General features: G+C 40.4%; 1 long non-coding RNA gene across 1 annotated transcript in view; it reads left to right on the top strand.

The window, feature by feature from the left end:
- LOC130604497 (uncharacterized) overlaps positions 1–17,706 on the top strand; it is an 84,544-nt gene that overhangs the window by 20,411 nt on the left and 46,427 nt on the right. The window contains exon 2 of the long non-coding RNA XR_008973472.1: positions 9,356–9,399. This is a non-coding gene — a long non-coding RNA (uncharacterized LOC130604497). The remainder of the gene's footprint in view (positions 1–9,355; positions 9,400–17,706) is intronic.

Here is a 17,706-nt window from a genome sequence, read left to right on the forward strand (position 1 = left end):
CCACTCTCACAGTAAAAAACTTCCTCCTTATAACCAATCTGACAGAAACAAAAGCAAAAGGAGTAAGCTTATTATAGAATCATAGAATAGTTAGGGTTGGAAAGGACCTTAAGATCATCTAGTTCCAACCCCCCTGCCATGGGCAGGGACACCTCACACTAAACCATGTCACCCAAGGCTCTGTCCAACCTGGCCTTGAACACCACCAGGGATGGAGCATTCACAACTTCCCTTGGCAACCCATTCCAGTGCCTCACCACCCTCACAATAAAGAACCTCTTCCTTATGTCCATCACCTGTTTAAGTTTTAACCTGTTATACCTCCTTCTATCACTGCAGTCCCTAATGAAGAGGTCCTCCCCAGCATCCCTATAGGCACCCTTCAGATACTGGAAGGCTGCTATGAGGTCTCCACGCAGCCTTCTCTTCTCCAGGCTGAACAGCCCCAACTTTCTCAGCCTGTCTTCATATGGGAGGTGCTCCAGTCCCCTGATCATCCTCGTGGCTCTCCTCTGCACTTGTTCCAACAGTTCCATGTCCTTTTTATGTTGAGGAAACCAGAACTGCACACAATACTGCAGGTGAGGTCTTACAAGAGCAGAGTAGAGGGGCAGGATCACCTCCTTCGACCTGCTGGTCACGCTCCTTTTGATGCAGCCCAGGATACGGTTGGCTTTCTGGGCTGTAAGCACACACTGCCTGCTCATGTTCATTTTCTCATCAACCAACACCCCCAAGTCCTTCTCCGCAGGGCTCCTCTGAATCTCTTCTCAGCCCAACCTGTAGCTGTGCCTGGGATTACTCTGACCCAGGTGTAGGACCTTGCACTTGGCATAGTTAAACTTCATGAGGTTGGCATTAGCCCACCTCACAAGCGTGTCAAGGTCCCTCTGGATGGCATTCCTTCCCTCCAGTGTAACAACCAAGCCACACAGCTTGGTGTCATCCGCAAACTTGCTGAATGCACACTCAATCTCACTGTCCATGTCACCAACAAAGATGTTAAACAAGACTGGTCCCAACAGTGATCCCTGGCGGACACCACTCGTTACTGGTCTCCAGCTGGACATTGAGCCATTGACCGCAACTCTTTGTGTGCGGCCATCTAGCCAGTTCTTTATCCACCAAGTGGTCCACTTATCAAATTGATGTCTCTCCAATTTAGAGACAAGGATGTCGTGTGGGACAGTGTTGAATGCTTTACACAAGTCCAGGTAGATGACATCTACCCCTGTCCATCAGTTCTGTAGCCCTATCATAGAAGGCCACCAAATTGGTCAGGCAGGATTTCCCCTTAGTGAAGCCAGGCTGGCTGTCACCAAGCACTCTGATGTTTTTCATGTGCCTTAGGATGCCTTTCAGGAGAATCTGCTCCAAGATTTTGCCAGGCACAGAGGTGAGACTGACTGCTCTGTAATTCCCTGGGTCATCCATTTTCCCCTTTTTGAGAATGGCGGTTATATTTCCCTTTTTCCAGTCATTGGGAACTTCACCTGACTGCCATGATTTTTCAAATATGATGGACAGTGGCTTAGCAACTTCATTTGCCAGCTCCTTCAGTACCTGCAGATGGATTTCATCAGGTCCCATGGACTTGCGCACATTCACATTTTTAAGATGGTCTTGAACCAGATCCTCTCCTACAGTGGGACCAAGGTCTTCATTCTCACAGTCCCTACTTATACCTTCCAGGACTTGGGTGGTGTGGTCAGAACATTTGCGAGTGAAGACCGAGGCAAAGAAGTCATTCAGAACCTCAGCCTTCTCCAAACCCAGGGTAGCCAGTTCTCCCCATAGCTTCCAGAGGGGGCCTGTGTTGTCCCTAGTCTATATTTTATTCGCTACATACCTGTAGAATCCCTTCCTGTTCTCTTTCACATCCCTAGCCAAGTTTAATTCTAACTGGGCCTTAGCTTTCCTAACCTGGTCCCTAGGTTTCTGGACAACATCCCTGTATTCTTCCCAGGCTGCCTGTCCTTGCTTCCACCTTTTATAAGCCTCTTTTTCCTTCCAAGTTTCCTCAGCAGCTCCTTATCCATCCAAGGAGGTCTCCTGGTCCTCCTGCTGCACTTCCTTCTAGTTGGGATGCAACACTCCTGAGCTTGTAGTAGGTGATCCTTGAATATCAACCAACAATCTTGTGCCCCCCTGCCCTCTAGGGCTGTATCCCATGGAAGCTTACTAAGCAGGTTCCTGAAGAGGCCAAATCTGCTCTTTTGAAGTCCAGGGCAGTGAGCTTGCTGCACGCTCTTCTCACTGTCCTGAGGATCTCAAATTCGACCATCTCATGATTACTACAATCAAGGCTGCCCTGGAGCATCACATTTCCAATGAGCCCTTCCCTGTTGGTGAGCACGAGGTCAAGCATGGCACCTCTCCTTGTCGGTTCCTCTGTTACTTGCAGAAGGAAGTTGTCTTCCGCACAATCAAGGAACCTCCTTGATTGCTTGTACTGGGCCGTACTGTCCCTCCAACAGATTATCAGGATGGTTGAAGTCCCCCATGAGAATAGGGCCTGCGAGCGTGAGGCTGTTCCTATCTGTCTATGGAGTGCTTCATCCACAGATTCCTCTTGATCAGGCGGTCTGTAACAGATCCCCACAGTAATGTCTCCCATCACTGTTCTCCCTTTAACCCTGACCCACAAACTCTCTATTGACTGCTCACCTGTCCCCAGACAGAGTTCCATTCTCTTCAGCCTATCCCCAACATAAATAGCAACTCCTTGCCCTGCCTGCCAGGCCTGTCTTTTCTAAAGAGCCTGTAACCTTCCATTCCAACACTCCAGTCATAGGAGCCATCCCACCATGTTTCTGTGATACCTATTATATCATACCCCCATAGATACGCACACATCTCTAATTCCTCTTGTTTGTTCCCCATGGTATGGGCATTTGTATAGAGGCATCTGAGCCAAGCTCCAAATGAAGCCAGCTCATTGGCTGGAGTGGCTAGAATACATCTACATTGCTACAAGCATTTATTATATGTGCTGTCAACTGACTGGGTGCGTTGGGGTGGAATGATGCCCCCCTTCCCCAACACATCTAGTTTAAAGCCTCCTTGACCAGTCTGGCAAGCCTCCTACCAAAACAGACCAGCTCCACCATCCTCCAGTGGACCTTGCCTCTCAAATCAAGTCCCATGTTCTAAATACCCAAACCCGTGACTATGGCACCACTGTTCTAACTGTTTATTAACCTGGCCAATCCTCCTAGCCTTTTTAAGGTCCTCCCCTTTATCCTGGAGAATTGATGAAAAGACTATTTGAGCTCCAGAGCCCCTAACCACCTCTTCCAGGGCTCTGTAGTCCTTCTTTATGTTCTCCAGGCTACTGCTATCTATATCACTAGCACCTACATGGATCACTAGAAGTGGGTAGTAGTCAGCGGGACATATCCACCTAGAACTGGGCACAGATTCCTGATGCTTTACTAGCCTTCTGTAGAGGGGGATAACTACTTCGCTTGATTTGTTGGCCATGCTTTTGGTAGAGTCAAATACTTGGTTTGCCTTGGTCATTATGAATGAATGAACATTGTAGCTCATATTCAGCTTCATGTCTGTTCTGTCTCACAGATTCCTTTCAATAGGGCTGAAACTTATCCAGCTGCTTCTCAGCATATATAGCATATACATATGCTGGGTTTTGCACACCAGGTGCAAAACTTTGCTCTATTCTGGGTTCTCATTGTTGCTGCTCAACTCTTACTGAACAATAAGGACCTCAGTATTAATCCCTGGCATACATTTCTGACTTTTGACTGCCAGCCATTCAACAGTCGGTACTCAGCCGTACTCCTTGAGCCCAGCAGTCCAGCCTATTTTCAGCCTACCTAATAGTCTGTTCTTCCAGGTCATACTTCTTCAGCTCCCAAAAACCTTACTAAAATATTTTTTTTTCTCACAGTTTCTGCTCTTGTATTTCTCTCCCTTCTCTTCATCTGTGAATTTCATCACTTATTTAGAGAAATTGAAAACAGTTGGTCAAAAAGACTGGCCCTGTTTGCAGGTTGGTAAAACCCCTAAATTATATTATGTTGCTACTCCTCAGCATAAAAGACAGGGCTTTTTTTCAGTAGGGTTTAACACAGTTTTTCAGCAAGGTGTGGAAAAGGGTGGAATTTGTGATACTTCTCAGGTGAACATGTTAGAAGTAGAGGAGTGCTTGTCAGGCTTTCTATGGATCCAAAGATCTCAAGATACTTTTGTCATTTCTATTCAGCCGGGCAGTTTTAAAGGAGATTTGAGGGAAGTGATGATAGATGGTAGTAAATATAATAGTGAGCTCCTTTTGGGCAACCAGCAATTTATACCTTTTGACTATAGGAATCAGTTCACCAGAAAATGTCTTAACCCAGAGAGGTTGTAAATGCCCCATCCTGGAAACATTCAAGTTCAGGCTTGACGAGGCTGTTGAGCAACCTGATCTAGTTGAAGATGTCCCTGCTCATAGCAGAGCATTTGGACTGTGTGACTTTTGTAGGTCCCTTCCAACATTTTTTAGGAATCTACTTAGAAATCATTTTTAATATTGACAAGCAGAGTGCAATATCTGTCTTTGGTTTGGTGAGGGTCTTGCACTTTCCCTGCAGTGGTTAGCAGATTCCTTTGTCAGTCATGTGTTAGCAGGTTGTTAATTGAGGTTCTACTTTCTTTCTTTTAATGCACATGTGCATGTGGAATAATAGTGAAGCTTACACAGACAAAGAAATAGTAAGGATCAACAGCTGACATTCTCTTTGCTAAGGACATTGTCATGGCTTTTATATAGTACATAGAAAGCACTGAATTTGTTTCTTGTACTTCCTGTATCTTCATCCTATCCTTCTCAAAACCATCCTAATTCATATCCGTAATCTACAAAAGCTTCATTGTTTTTAGTCCTCTGTCTCTCACAATCTCATTTTTTTGTAGGTTTGATTTCAGAAATCAATTTCTGAAAATTGAGATTTCTGAAATCAAACCTATGTACATACTGACTGGATGCTGACAAGATATGGAAGTATTCTGCGGCTTCCCTGATGAAACTAAAATCTAGGTCTGCAACCTGCTTGAGCCTGTCTGTGCACCTGTTGAAGCTCAATATAGCCGAAACAGAATTCTTAGGCTTCCCTCCCAGTCATCCTCATCCCTTTCTCTTGTATCCCTTGATTATGCCAGCAGCTTTTCTTATAGGCTTGGCAATGCAGTTTTGACCCACTTGTGTCGATGATTAATGCTGCTCTAATTTTCTTAGCTCTGTTTGACCTTTGTCCCTTCTTCCCTTGACTTCATCAGCTAGCTACTTCTAACCTGTCACATTAAATGTAAGTTGTTTGCCTTTTTTTTTCTTTTCCCCAGGGCAATTTGTTCTCTCCCACATCTGCATTATTACACCATTTATTTCTGGCATTATTACACCATTTATTTCTGGCATTATTATAACATTTATTTCTGCCTTTAGTTGCCAATCACCATAATGCACTTTAAAAGTTTTAACACCTTTTATTTTTAAAAATGCTATAATTTATTTTGTAACCAGGTGCACAGTTGCAAACTGTCCTCCTTCAAGGCCCTTATAAAAAGTTTCTTTATGGTGCCTGTCAGAGGTTACCACCAGGTAAGCAGCTGTGTTATGCCATGACCACTGTTCTTTGTAATGGCTGATGTTATGCCATTGTTTCTTTTTCTTCCTTTTTTGTAATCTGCAGTCTCTTATTCGAGTTGTGGTAGTAGACTCTTTTTTTTTCTTCTTCATCTTTGTTCATACAGTGTCTAAAAGAATGACCCAAGTTGCACAGGTACAATGGTAACACTAATTCAAAGGGACAATATTGATGACTATGTCTTTCTTTTCAATCTGTAAGCCACTTATTTGCGTACTGTGTTTGCAAATCTCTCAGAGAATAGAGTCTGCAGAAAACAAGTTTATTTGCCATTTTTCCTTGCTTAAGCATTCCACCTGTAAATTCACAGTTAAAGCAGAGAAGCATCACGTGAGCAACTTCTGCTCTCTGGTCTCATTAGGAGCTTTGATGTCTTCAAACAGGTCAAATTGTGGGAAAGTCTTAGTGCATACTTTTCATATGGTGTGCACTGAAAGAAACACTTGTACCACTTGCATCCATTGCAATTTGGCGTTTCTCTGAATTACAAGACACATTTTAACATCTCTGTTTCTGTATGAGCCCAAATGCTAGAAACAGCTAGTCAAATTGTTTGCTGTCTGTCGGCCAGCATTGTCCCATTTTGCAGACTACAAGAGGAAGTGCAACTGTGTGTTGCAGCTGCAGATGTGGCACTTAATGGAAGCCTAAGAAATGGAGCCTTTCTGGAAAGTATATTCCTCAGCTGATGAGTAGTTTCATGCTCTTCTTTGAGCTCAGAATGTTACATAGGTGTTTATCAGATGCTTCAGTTCCATGACAATTTGTGCTGAGAGTGCAAGCCTACTCAGTAGAGCGTTATTAGAATTTGAGACTGTTCTCATTTTGCCCATATGCAGTAGATAAGTAGATGACAGATTTTCACCAAGCCTGGGGTAATGCAAATCTTGTATTGGGTCTTATTTTTTGTCTAGAGAGATTGATGGTGGAAGAAGCCAACACTTGCTGATTTAAAGGGTATGCTTTGATATTCTCCCATCCTTCTGTGTGTGCTGCTTGCTGTTTGAGATTCTGAATTTTCTGAAGCACGATGGAATCTCTGGAAATTATTCCCTGGACTGCAGGTGCAATTATAATTCAAATGAAATGGTGGTAGTAAGAAGAAGACTTGCTACATTCTGACTGTATGTAATGCAGCAGATGATAGCTTGATATATTTGCATACTGGCCTTTCTGTATTGAAATTAAAGATTTACATTTTTTTGGTGCAGGCTGTGTTTTACTCTGTGTTCAGAATTTCACACTTATCAAAGCTTAATATGAACAAATTACAATGTAGTCATTACAGTGCAATTTGAAGACTTCTTCCTGCTTTGGGGTTTGTTTTTTCCCCTCTTTCTTCTTTCTCCATTCTTTTTCTTTCTTTCAAGGTCTTTTCCTTTGTGCCTCTGACTGTTTGTGGTTTTTCATCTCTCACTGATTGCTTTTGGATCCAAGCACCAAAATAGATTTATTTTTTAATAAAAATACTGGAATTTATCTGGGTCTTTTGTACTCAGTCTGTATGTAGCCTTCAGTGAATGTGTCCATGTATTGAAATGAAAATAAAATTCAAATGTGCATTCTGCTTTGGCTGGAATGCACTATGTCATTATTACATTCTAGTTTTCATACTTACTAACCCGTGATTTTTAGGGGCTGTGACAAGCTGTGTATTAGCTGCAAGAAATGTATACTGCTATCATCATAACTCTTCTCTGCTTTAAGCTACTACATTATTCTTCAGACTTTTCTTGCACCATGTAAGCTCTTGGAACAGCTTTTCTTTGAGCTTTTCTCTAACCTAGTCACAGAATGCTCCCCTCATCTTTGTGTTCTTGACTCTGCCATTAGCTAGATCTTGAAGAAGCAGTGGAAATATCTTTGCCTGTCCCTAAGCACCAAAATCACAGGTCTGAACTCTTTTGAGTTTTGTGTTTTAACTGTAATAGATCATTCAAGAGAGATGGAAGGGAAGAAGAGGTCCTACAAGCAAGAAACAGCTGTGAGGAAAAGTATTATGTGTATGTGTATGGATCAGGGTTTGTTTGGTTTGTGCTTTTCAGGTGTTAGTAAATCACAGTCCAAGAGGAGCATAGGTATACTTTCAAAACAAGATGGGAAATCTGCTTCTAAATCTGAATCCTTTCTGTGCCATTAAATGACCTTTGGGGTATCAGCTGGGCTCAGCAATCCGTTTGTGTGTTCTGCCCCTCTTTGCACATCCTTTGTTGTTAAGTCCTAGAAGTCTGTTCATATCTTTGATAGATTCCTTTTCGTTGCTTCCAGCTGCCCAATAACATGCTTGCCACAGCAGATGCTCTGGCTTCATTCTTGAACACATATTCCAGATACTTCTATCTTCTTTTTTGGATAGCTCTGGAGATAAAAGTTGTCAGACACTCTACTAAACTTCAGCATTTGTTGTCAGTTAATTCAGTTTGATTGAATATCTAGTATCTCCCAGAGGCGTTTGATTTCAAAGGATATTTACATGTCACTCTGTCCTTCCGTTGTATTTCTTTATCTTGCATTCATATGCGAGATGAATGTTTGCAGTTCAGTCTGTGGATAATGGCCAAATAAGGACTGACTATGAATTCAGCTGACTGTTTGTGACTTCATTACGTTATTTCCTCTGGTCATTTCTAGTAGCTTTCATTATACTTCCAGAGTACAGGGATAACTGATCTTTTGTGTTCCTTTGCCTTCTGATACTGAGAGACACTGGGACACCATAGTTCTTGGCATTAGCTCTGTGGTGTTACATGAAGAAAGGATTTGATTCTTTAGGATTGTTTTTTTTTTTCTTTTTCATTTCCTTATTTATTATTGAGGTGTGTTAAGAGACAGAATTGCCACTAACCTGTGGCATGGAGTGTGATAAATAAGCGTCTGAAATATCTTTCTGCTGCATTAACTTGGCTGCCTTCATGAGGGGCTGCCTGTCAGTACACCATCACTTTGCAATTGCATGTAGCTTCTCTGGGTGGTTCAAGCAGGGAAATCAAAGCTTACTGGCATGTTTTAGTCTTCAAGCTATATCTGCAATGCTTTTGTGTAACAGTTACTTTTCTTCAGTGTTTGGCAAACAGCGCATGTTACTGCAAATGGGAATGACATTCCATACATGTGCAGTAGCAGCTGGAGCATGCCACAGCTTCACAGAGGTAAGGCAGCCTGGCATGCACTCGAGGGGAAAAAAACCTTTCAAATCCAAGTGCGTTTTGAGGTCATTAATGTGTCACTGGCTGCACTATGGTTAGAGGGGGCCATTTAATTAACATTAATTGCTCACAGCTCATTGTGTGGCTCATGAGGGATTTACTGAAAAGCACCTCATAAGGTACACAGCTTTGAGGGTAGTGCATCTTCTCTCATGTACTCCAGCTCCATTTACAGACATTTTTTCCATGCATGAGGCAGCGGTATCAGTATTATTTCTATTTACATATTATTTGTGGAATGTTTGAGGTAACTCAAGGTGTGGCAGAAAAAAGGAGAGTCATGGGCAGTAGCCAGCTCCAGCGTATATTGTGTGTTAGTCTTGTGGGTTTGTTTGTCTGTTAATTTTTAAATAGCAGGAGAGTAGAATGTCATTTGCAGAGAGCGAGCGAGCAGATTTATCAAGTCCCCCTTCCCCTTTGTTCACATGCTCCTTTCAGCTCATTTTTGTATAGGCGGTTTTATTTTCTGATAGAGACTGCATTTTTTTTCCCTTCTTGCAGCTTGTTGGCTACAGAGAGGAAGAACTGACAGATTTGAAATAAAGGTAATGGTAGGTAATGATTCATATAACTCTGCCAGAGCAATCAGAGAAAAGAACTCAAAGCACTTCCATATGATAGCTCCAGCACAAAATAAAGTTAGCAGGTTAAGATGAAAAAGGAAATTAATGGTCCAAGGGAAGAACTTTGCTGTTTTAATATGAGAACTAATGATCTTCTAGGATTAGGAACGTGCTTCTTAATATTTATTGAAATCTTAATCCTACCTGTCTGCTTTTTACAGCCCTTCAGCTGTTTTCGTATTTTGATTCCTATTCTGTAACTTTCAAATTTTGGACTTGAATCCTGCTCTGGTTGCACAGACCTCTGAATAGGTCTGATGGCACAAACAGGACTGACTTTTTTTTTTTTAATTGCAGATTTTTGGCTTTTATTACTGTGAAAAATAACTAACAATAGTCTGTAGCTATGAAAAATCTCTATTTTGTCACATCTCCATGTCATGATTTCCAGTGAAAATGGGCCATGTCTGCCTGTATTTTTTCCTCATAACTTTCATTGTCCTAAAATGTCAGCAGTCATATGTAATAACATCTTTTAAGTGTAGCAATGCCTATTTATCAATGTTTCACAAATCTTTCTTTTTAGCTTAGCGTTTTGTCTTTGTGTTGTGTTCTGTTATTTTTTAAGAGGACCAGTTTGTATCTGAACTGACAACTCTGCAATACTTTTACATAGCTGCATCCCAGATCTGATTACTCTCTGTTGCTCTTATCATTTGTTGTATTATATCTTTTTTTTTGGACAATGCAATTGTTAAAGAACAACTGTAGAACCAAGGTTTTGTTTCTACATGAATTATTTTTGTGCCATGGTGATCCCTGATGTATAATAACTAGTGCAGCTGGTTGTGAATTTTCCAAGTTTTAATAAGAATTATATTATCAAGCTTTTCAAAGAAATGTGTAATAGGAAAGAGACCTTTGCTTTAGAACAGAATTGGAAAACTCACTCTAGAACTTCTGAGAGTGTAGTAATTAGAATTGTGTTTAGGGTCCTTGGTATGCCTAGTTTAGACAAAGAGCTTGCATTTTTGGTGTCATACTCAAATCCCAACCCCTCCAATGGTGAGACCAAGAAGTTTCCTAGAGTTGCTTCTTCAGTGGATATTGACTATTAATCACGTAGGTTAGTGTTTCTTGTGCTATCTAGGCTTGTTTTCTTTTGTGGCTTTAAACTTCAAAGAGCCTTAGTTATATTCTAGTGTACTTGATCTTCAAAGAACTTGACTGACTTTGGATTTGATACTATGTGATGCCAAACACATCCTGTAAGGTGTTGAATGCTTCTGTTTATACTTGCACTTTCACGCTAGCTGATCCTGTTACCTAATTAAAGAATTTCCTGGCTGGATCTCTTGATTATAAAAACAGTTCACAGGCATTATACCTCAGAGAGTCTAATAAATGCCTTGTACCATTTCCTTTTTAATATTTTTAATTTGCTAATATGTTGTCATAGACTATTTGTCTGTCTCCATTTTTTCCCCACAAGTAATGCTTCTCCTTAATGATCATGCTATATGATTGTTCCACTTAGCACATATTCCCAGACCAATTATTTTACATTTTTCTGCACTGAACTGCATTTGCCATCTGCTAGCCTAATTACCTAAATGATCCAAATCCTTTGGAATCTGATTGTATTACTCTTCATTATTTGCTCTGACTCCAGATTTTCAAATGATACTAAAATTAGAGATCTTGTTATGTTTGCTATTCTGTAAGCCAGTAGCATAGGTGATGATTTGACTAATGTTAATGAATATGTGTAGCACTTCCCTTGTAAGTTTTGAAGGTAAATTTTGCCCTCAGACTATATTGGGTCACCGCATAATTGATCTTCAAAGAACATGTATAGTTAGGTTTGATCCTACAAGGCATTACCATGTATTTCAAGGTGCTGAATGTCTCCCATTTGTATTGATGCTGTCTAGATTATATGAAGCTTATACACTGATTCAGTTTCACAGTACCTCCAGGGGAGTGGACATTTCCCTTCTGGGGACACTGAGGCAGAAAGATGTGACATGTCTAACACACAGGATGTGGTAGAAAGCAGGTAGAAAAACAGGTAGATCTCATGCCTAGAATTTGATTTATCAGTCAATCATCTGTCATAGTATTAACTGTAAATCTTGTAACAGTGTTTTCCTTATGACTTGTCAACATTCATAGGAAAGGCACATGCCAACTGTCTGTTTGAGGAACATAAATGTCAAGTAGGTTAACTTCCATATTGATGAATGTGTAATCTTATCTGTAATTCATTATTGATTTGTTTTTGAAAATTAATTTTGTGATAGGCCTAACCACACTTGGCAGTTTTGCAAGTTAATTCAACTGGACACACCTTATAGAGCACTAAGATATCTCACAAGTTAGTTAATATCCTAATATGCTCAAAATACTTGCTGCCAATGAAAACCTGTGCTCACATAGCCCTCAACCCCAACAAAACCCAATCCAAATCTCCCACCCCATAACCCAAAGACTGAATTGAGACTCTCTTAAAAAGTCAAAGCTTGCAATAATGATCTTCAACTTTGGTAATTTTTCAGTTCTATTTTAAACTATTTAGCATGGAATCTGAATATTGTACTTGTTAAGGAGACTTTCTGGCTTGTGTGGTGCTCTGTGTAGAATGTACTTTTCAGGCTGGCATTTCACTGTGGAAAATAGTTGTATCCCTAGTTACCTTAGCATCACTGCTGAAATGCAACAGTATTGGCAAACCTTCATATAGATGTAGCTTATTAATTCCATAGGGATGTAAGGTATTCTGCCAAAATGTTCTTTTCTGGTAAAACTGAGTAACTTAGAAAATCTGTGTTAAAATATCTCATTTAAAAAATAAGTCACACTGCACCTGATTGATAGTCTTTACATGGAAGTCTCCATGCCCTAATGAATGACTGTATGGAGTTCCTCCTATGAGTTTCTCATGGCTTTCTTGTATATAGGGTGTGCGTGTGTGTATGGTTGAGAGAGTGTGTGCAGATGCAAGTATGTGAGTGTTTATCATTGTGCATATGCACTGTTCAAAATTGCCACCCATATATAGGTGTATGTGTATCTGTGTATCATGTGGGCATGAACTGTGGAAATAAGCTTTAGGTCTAGTCAGCAGTAGCACAAAATAATTGTCAAATTTCATGGTAACATCTCTCATAAACATATTGCTTTTCTTTTGTGATAATGCAGTCTTTGATGTGTTTCTATCATTGATGCTAACTGCCTGTTCATGCAAAAAAGGCTTCCCTCCCCATCTTTAAATCCACTTATCTGTATCATGGGGAAAGGAAAACACATTTACCCCTCCTCAGTGTTCACTCTTGACTGGTACTGCCCATTTTTAAGAGGAACTTACTAACTGGAGAAATTCCCTTGGCAAAATGCACTCCATCCCCTGGAGTAATAAATCATGGATTTACAGAGCAGAAGCTATTGTCACATAGATCTAAATATAGCTTTTGGCTTTTAGATGTTTTCTTAGCCAGGTTTCAGGAGGTTGAATGATGCCTGGCATTTCGTACTGTCACATTAGTTGTTTGCTTTTTCCTTACCCATGAAAAAGATAATTTAAGATCTCTACTCAGTACACTGCAGTTTTTCACACAATGGCACTATCAAGTTGAACCAGCAGAAAAATTGCCTGTTCTTGCCAGATGTTAGGCTCAGGAGGATGGCTCTGGGGCTTTGGACCAGGAAGTCCAGACAAAGCCCATTTTTCTCATATAAACAGAAAGCAGTAATGTACAATAGAAAGGCCTGACATTCCTGTTAATAGAGCAAGTTTCTGAAGTTTTAGCATCTTAGCCATGTTGGGTTCCTTCTGATGAGCAATGTGTATGTGAAGTGGATTCTGGCATCTGTGTTGATCAACAGCCAAAGTATTTCCAGTCATATATTCAAGGAGCTCATGCTCCACAATTCCACTGTGTACCAAAATACAGAGGAATATTTGTGTACAGGAGATTCGGAGATCAAGGCTCAGGATCTGGATGTGCGTGTCCTCTTAAAAGCAGTGTGGTACTCCATGCCCCTCCATATCTGCCTCATTCTATAAAAAAGCAATTTGTAGTTTCTGGGGTGACCTGCAGGTGCATAATTGTAGTTTTATGGAACAAAGAATGAAAACACAGGCTAGATAAGGCTGCACAGGTGTCTTTTATTTAATTAAGCCATTTTAGCTCTTAGTTAGAAATACTTCCACTTTATTTGAAACTTGAGCATATTCAAATATGATAATATTTTAAAAATAATGAAAGTTTGCAGAGTGAAGCACTCTCCAAATCTTCTCATCATTTTCTAAAATTCAATAATCTGATATACATCAGCAAATAAGAAATGAAAAAGGGGTTGTAATGATGAGAATTTACATTTTCTTTGTTCTTGAATATGAATCATCGAGAATATAAATGGCCTTTACTGGATTGAAATTTAAGATTACTCTGAGCATCTTTTCTTTTTCATGTTTTATCTGTGATATACTGTAGATTGAACAATTCTTGAACTGATTTTTTTTAAGGCAATTTTACATATAGTTATTGCAGGGCATCAAGCCTTCTTTCGTTGTCTTGGGTTGTGCCATTTTTCTAAATCCTTCCTGCTGCTTAGAATAAAAATAAAGGAAAGAAGACATTAAACATGTGTAGGAGTTTATTTTCAGAGCCATTTTCCCCATAAATAATGTTTCTCTTAAACAGTGTTTGTCATGAATGCCAGCTCTGATGCACTGTAGGTTTTGTTACAATCCTAAATTTTATTTAACTGCTGGAGTACAAACAACTGCTCACCCCAGTGAGCCTTATTACAGTTATTTAAAAAAGCAATGTGTTAAAGGAACTGAGATGTAGTATAACACTAGTGAGATGGGCAGTTTCAGGTGCTATAGTGGGTGTACATAATGAGGTGAGCTGAGGACACTACATGCTTGGATATCTGGTGGACTAAAGAAGTAGAACTTAGTTTCCAAGATGCTCAGTGCATGCATCTTTGGGTGATGCCATTTATGGAGAGGTAAAATTTTTGTTGTTTCCCAGTGGGAGCTGAAGCAGTAACTGTTTCACAGGAATAGCTCCCTCTCCTTAATAAAAACATAATTTTCCTTGTTTCTCAACCAGAACGCTTAAAGAGTAATTATGTGTTGTGTGTATTTGAACCACTGGCTCTAAGAAAATTGAAGCTGGCGTTTTAGAAAGAGGACAAGGCATTATGAACTTCTGACTTCTTTCACTGCCCATAGCTATTGTAGCTTAGACCATCTAGTCAGTCAAGCAGCAAGTGCACATCACAATTGAGTCTAACAAACAAACAAAGCAAATGGATGAAGCAGCTGATAAGAAACAAACACTGGAGAAAAGAATCACTCTTCTTAAGGCTCTGCCACAGTTTTATTAAGGAAGTAAATACTGTTGTTCATTCTTTTTTACTTCTTTCTTGAAGCATAGCTTTTACAAAGCATTCTGCTGTTGCATCATCTCACCAACACCACTGCCAAGAATATTCATATATATTAAATAGATATTGTACCTATACTTTTTCTCTACTGGATCAAAAGCCAAACAATGACATGGGCATAGTATAATTCCTTCTGAGCTTAAAGGAAAGGTCTCAGTCTGTTGTTCAGGAATTCATTTAATAAAGAAATTTATTTGTTTTAATGACACGCACTTCCTCCTGATAAAGCCAGATCATCCCTCTCCATAAAAGAGTCAACTAGGATTTGGCTGTATAGGTAGAGGACTGTGGAAAAATAGTAATTTTTGCTGCTCCTCCAGGTTAAATTTCTGCCTACTAGTTCTCAGTAAATGCTGACCTGTTTCTTTCATGTCCTGCTTCTATGGGTCTTTTTATTTTTTTCCCCACAAGGCACTACAGCATTCAGTTCCACTGCATGTGATTCAGAGCTGTGCTGTATGGCTAGACTTCCTAAAAATTTCTTCCTGAAAGAACTTTTTGTTCAGGACTCCATGAGCTGTGTGTAATTGTCGTATGTGCCCTCACAAGGTAAAGTTGATATTGATATCCATATGTAGTGCTGCCTGATTTTATGAGTATTTTTGGTGATGGCTGCAACTGATAGTAGGAGAAGATGCTTCAGTTATGGTGAGACTAAACTTTTCAGTTTACTTGTCCCATTTGCACTGCCTGAAATAGAGCCAATGATTGAAGATGCTATGGGGGAAAAATGTCCGTATCTTCTAACAACGTATCAGTGTTCCCTCGGGTGCAGGTATCTGAGCAGTTTAGGTGGCAATGCACCAGAACAGGCTCCCCTGGAGGGTTGCAGAGACTCCCTCTCTGGAGGCATTCATAACTTGTCTGGACGCTTACTTGTGTAACCTGCTCTAAGTGGCCCTGCCTTGGTAGGGGGGTTGGACTGGATTGTCTCCAGGGGTCTTTCCAACCCTGATGATTCTGTGATCTTTAAGGTCTCTTTTCAACTAAAGCCATTTTATGATTCATGATTCCATTAAGCATAATAGCAATCAGTTACTTCTTGGGTTGAAAAAGATTAAAGAGAGGGATCTTCAGGAATCACCATCAGTGAGTCAGGGAAGGAGGTAAACACTGAAATACCCAGGAGTGCAATTGCTGAGCTTGTTTCAGCAGTCAAATGTAGTGTGCTAATGGTGAGGAATTTCAGCAGGACCTTATGTAACAAGGGGAGAGGGAAAGGTGGCAGATCAAGCTTCAGAACAGCTAAAAGTTATATTACGGATCTACGTAAAAATAATCTTAACCATATCCACACAATGCCATGCTCAGAACAGCAATAACAACGTAAGGTATATCTCAGGGTCAGTTGAGAGATTTCAGAAATTGTTGGCTAAATGAGCAGTAGCAGCAGCCAAAAGAACCAGCAAAAATGGGGGGACATTCTAACAAGACAGAGGGCATAATCTTGGCACTGTGTGAAGCCCTAGTATTTTACACAGCAGGCAGTGAACTTCTGGAGCATGCTGTAAGGAACTATATAAGCAATTTCAGCAGGTTTGAAAGAGATTAGACTAAATCGTGCAACAGGTTAAAAGCTGGATGCTGGGGGATTAGGCAGGGATGTATCCTCCAGCATCTCTAATGCAACACTTTCTGATACTGGGGGAATATTAGAGGAATGGATTGCAGTCAGTGTCAGGTTTGCTTGTTGTTTCTGAATAGAATCCCCTAAAATCACCTGGAGGAACAGAATCCTGGGCTAAATGGTCTGATGAGGCAGGGGAAGGCAACTGAGTCACCCAGAACAGGCTGAGGACTGAACAGATGTGCCACAGAGTATTAAAAGCAGGAGTATTAATAGGGAGCTGGGAAGCACATATTATGATGGGCAGGCCAGTGGGGAGTGAAACAGGACTGTTCTGAGTTTGGAGGGTGAAAGGAGAGGGAGAAGAGGTGGCCCAAAGATGGGAATGTGTGCAGCAGAAAATGTGCTGGTAGCAAATTTACCTTCCTCAATAAGCTGTGCATAGTGAGCAATGCGTATTAGTTCCTCTGATGTATGGAATGAATCCAATGAGGTCCAAAATGTAAGGAAGAACAAAGATGCAATGTAGTAAATCTCCAAGCTACTATACAATTTTTGATGCATGGGCATGATAATACTTCAGTTTGCCTAGAAATGAAAAAAAGTAATTTTTAAAGTTCTGTTGCTACTGCTAAGATATTAGGACTCATAAATTATTCAGACAGTTACTGTAGCTTAAAACGTACTTTTTGTAACCTGCAGTAACTGACAGTTGCTGTGCCTTTTGATTGATACAAAGGTGAGGAAATACATTAGAGGCTTAAGCTTCCATATAAGTAGTAAAAAAGCTACCATGACTGAAGATATGTGGGAAACCTACTAAGTGCTACCAAGTGAAGAAAATAAACCCCAAACAAAATATGACAGTAGTCTGAACTTCTTAGAGCTGACATTTCTATATCTGGTTCAACTTGAGATGTGAAGGAAAGAAGTATTACAGCCTTCAGAAGGCAGGTCCATGAAGCAGAGGATCAGATTCTCCAGAAGCATGTGATGTAATAAGTAAATAGTTTCTCTTGTCTGGGCCTCAAGCAGGTATACTGAACCTTCTAATAGCACTTATCTGTGCTAGAGCACACCTGCTATGTTACAAATCCAAGTTAAGTGATGTTCAGTACTGCACCACGCTGAAAGACTCACAACTTCATGTTAATGATGCCATTGTCAGTCCCTCACATTTAGAGGCAGAACATGTACTGGCTTGGTGCTTAGGTTGTTAGGTACACTGTCAATATAAAGTGAAGCTTCCTCCATTTCTGAAC

Source organism: Pezoporus wallicus, unplaced genomic scaffold, assembly GCF_028554395.1.
Source record: "Pezoporus wallicus isolate ANWC-B61680 ecotype Strahan unplaced genomic scaffold, APGP_CSIRO_Pwel_v1 contig_2384, whole genome shotgun sequence".
Taxonomy (NCBI): domain Eukaryota; kingdom Metazoa; phylum Chordata; class Aves; order Psittaciformes; family Psittacidae; genus Pezoporus; species Pezoporus wallicus.